The 3,692-nt window shown below is 40.2% G+C and overlaps 1 long non-coding RNA gene across 1 annotated transcript; it reads left to right on the top strand.

Moving 5' to 3' along the window:
• The first annotated feature begins 717 nt into the window (after positions 1–717).
• LOC306798692 lies at positions 718–2,037 on the top strand. The gene is made up of 3 exons (XR_013773440.1): positions 718–768; positions 1,448–1,521; positions 1,653–2,037. It is a non-coding gene; the product is annotated as an uncharacterized lncRNA (long non-coding RNA).
• Positions 2,038–3,692: the final 1,655 nt, after the last annotated feature.

The following is a 3,692-nucleotide window of genomic DNA, read 5'->3' as shown; positions in this document are numbered from 1 at the left end:
CTTCAGGGCATCAATTTGCTCTGTCATCATGTATGTTTCCCTTTCCCAGCCTTAAAAAGAACTGTGACAGTAATTTTGGACAGGGAGTCTTTTATTTCCATGTCTGAGAGCCTTGTGAGCCTCAGTGAGCTAGTGATAATGAAACTTGCATAAGGAAACACAGAGATGATTTGGTTTTTCCCTCTAACGCTGTTTTGGAACATCCTTACAAAACTCATCACTTTAGTTGTGATCTTTTTCCCCAGAAGGAAACTTGTTTTGAAGTGAAAGGGCCAAAACAAGAATCCTTTGATTGATTAAGCTATAAGTACAAGTGATAGGAAGACTGTAAGCAAAAAACCTGTTAACTACCCTTTAAATCTAATCTTGGCACTTGCAGAGTCAGAAACTCAGAGAGGAGTGCTCAGAGCTGGAGGGGACACAGGAACAAAACAGCAGTGACAGTGCCCTGGTGTGGGAATGAGGAGCCCTGGGCTGGCTGAGCCCTGGAGAGGGGGAGCATCCCTCTGCCAGCTCCTGAAAAGAGCCACATGCACCACCAAGGGCCTCACTAAAGACTTCTGCTGAAAAACTGCAATGTCAGCCAAAAAAAAAAGCAGATTTTTTTTAGATGCACTTCGATCAGAATTTCCCTTTGAAAATGAATTCCTGCATTTTCTAAAGGACTCTGAAAGAAAAGACCTTGACCTCCTGGGCTTTCCAATGATGCTGACATCCCTCAGGGGTGTTTGAAGAGCTTGATTGTGGTCATATGGTGTGCTCACAGATGTGGCTGGCATGTTCATTCAGCACTGTGCATGCACTTGAAGTCAATTTGTGTGCATGCCTGTGTGTATAAATATATGTAAAGACATCTGAAAATATATAAATATATTTATAGAAAATAAGACAATTCTATTTTTTCATTTTGACATCCTGCCCTGAGGTACCTCTGTTGTGACATGGTGTTAACCTTCATGTCACTGTTGGTTTTCATCTTCTGCATTCTGTCTGCATTCCAGCTAAACTGGAAGGAAGCACTCAGTCTGTGGTACCATGTACCCTAGAATTTTGTGAAATTATATTTTATATGTATTTTATTTTCAAATTTCCTGGAAGTTGTTTCAACTTCTTAAGTTCATTGTTGTCATCACTTCTGTCAAATAAAATGCATAGAATATGTATGTCTGTAGTCACATGTTAAAGTTTTGTAAAGGGTGTTGTTTCTCTGACCCTTGAAACATTTCCTAGTATTCCCTATCACCTATTTTCAGCTGGCCTCTCTGGGTGTGTAATAAACAGAAAGAAAAAAAAAAAATCCAAAATTTAAGTCCAGTGTCTTGGGCTTTGTTAATGCTTCAAAGGAGCAATGATAAAAGGAAGGTTTTCATATGACCTGGTTTTGATGATGCCTGGAAAGGTGTAACTTTTCAATAAATACCTATTTTACTCTTTTTGCTCTGTTTAGTCTCTGCTCCAGGTAAGCCTTTCCAGGCATCAATTCTGGCACCCCAAGAAGGGACCTCGAGGCATCACTGACAGGTTGCAGCCTCTCACCTGCACACTCCTTGTGTTTCCCATCTGCCATGAAGTGGTAGTGACAGTCTATAACTGTTAATAAGCATTAATCTAGTTTTGCTTTAATAAGTTGCTTGTTTTCCATTTCACTAAAGGTTTCCTGGGTGCTGATGGTTGCCTGATGAGAAGAGTTTGGGGCAGTGGTGCTGATGGAGCTCTGCATACATCACATGGATGTCCACAGGTATTTTCTGCAAGGCTCAGAAAGGGGAACTGATGCTCCCCAAACTACAGAGAGCTCCTGGGACCACAGGCTCTGCTGGCTGTGGTACCCTGGGTGGCCTTGAGCACAGATTCACATTGGCAGAAGTCCTTTGCTTTCTTCCCAGCAGCAACCTGAGCTTTCCTAGGAAGACCATTGGAGTGGTCCAGCTTTGGTAGAAGTGACCACATGCTGTCTTGGAGTGATTCTATGTCTCATGGGCCTTTGCTTTCCTCAGCAGCAGCTGAAAGCCCCAGACTCCATTATTTAAACTGTGCCTGCAATGCAAGTGTTACTGTATGAACAGCATGTGAATCCTTAATGCATAATTGAGATGTTATTTGAACATCTCTTCATTCCATTTTAATTAAAATCAATGAAGATATTGATGAAAAGACCTGTATATCTATCTATCTATCTATTTATATATATATAACTTTGGAAAGAATCACTGCTGCAAATAAAGCCAGTTACTTGTTAACATCATACTTGGATTTTTTTTTTAATTGTTGACACACACCTGTATTTCACTGGAACTGTAGTTTTTGTTTACACTGCTGCAGAATCTCAAGGGCACAAAGTCTGTTAGCATGTGTTGAGTAGCTTTTTTTTTTTTAATTTCCTAACTGGTGTTGGGAACTCCTGGTCATTAAACAGGTAATGTACTTACAGAAACCTTTCCAAATCATTTTCTGGTTCATCATCACCCTTCATGGCAGCACAATTACACACCAGGTTAATAAAAAAAGCAACAGAAAAAAAACAGACACAGACAAACAAATAACAAGAAAGAGTTCTCCTTTCCTCCCACCCAAGTCATAAAATTGATGTCTCCATAGGTAATTTATATGAACATTTCTGATGTCTCTGTTCTGAAGTGCCAAGAATCATCTTTGAACATTTCTTCTTTTTCCTTTCCTACCTCATCCCATCTGCCACTGCCCACCACGGTGTTGGAATTGGATACTCCCCTTGAATCATACTCCGAGGGGGTCTTACCTGGTCCTTCAGTTTCCTCCTCTCTTAAGCATTTTGGGGGCTCTTGCCTTTCTCTCAACACTGCCTAAAATCATGCTCTTGTGGTATCTTATGCTAAGAAAACTTTACCATCTCCCACCTCAGTCTCAGGTGTCTTTTTTCCTCCTTCCTTTCCTTTTGTTTATCTCCCAAACCCCTCTGCTGCAGCAGCTCCTCCTGCATCTGTCTTCTCGAGTCTTTATTGTCTGTCTTCTGCCCTTTTGCTACCTCAGAAGCAGCAAGAAGCAAGGCTCCTAATGAGCCATCCCTTGATCAATTTAAGGTGTGTGCTTCTAGCTTATTCTTCTTGATTTGACTGCTGTCCTTGACAAGGATAATCACTCTCACCTCCTCTGCTTTCTCTCTTCTCCTGCCTGGTGTGATTATATGATATCCTGACGACATGTTGTTGTCTGGTCACCTACAAATCTGGAGCAGCAAGTAGTCAAAAGGACAAATAGTTCTGACACCTGCAAGGGAAAAAAGTATTTCTGTGATCCATTAAGAGAATGCTTAAAACTCTTGCTATATTCAGCTGAAGTTCTGTGTGCAAATGCTTCTCAGCTGAAATAATTGCAAAGGGGATTCAGATATCCTTACTGTGAAGAGTACAATTGTTTCTCCACTGAGAATTTTCATTGAAATTAATGGAACTGTTCCTGCAGCAAACAACAAAACATACTGGAACAGGGTGAAAATGAAAATTGCATGAAATCTTGACTACTGCTTAACTAGAAGTTTCACTGCAGGATTTGACAATATTTTTCCCTTTCAGTATCCAAAACAACAGATACTGGAAGCAATGATAATAATTCTTAAATGGCTGAACTGAAATTCTTTCAGGTAATTCTTCTTTTCTTCTTCAGATATTGTAATTTTTATTTTAAATAGTCAACTCTTCCAAGTAAGGGAATTT

The sequence above is a fragment of the Erithacus rubecula genome (assembly GCF_903797595.1).
Source record: "Erithacus rubecula genome assembly, chromosome: 2".
NCBI classification, from domain to species: Eukaryota; Metazoa; Chordata; class Aves; order Passeriformes; family Muscicapidae; genus Erithacus; species Erithacus rubecula.
The sequence above is the reverse complement of the archived record's forward strand: the minus strand, read 5'-3'. Positions and strand labels throughout refer to the sequence as shown.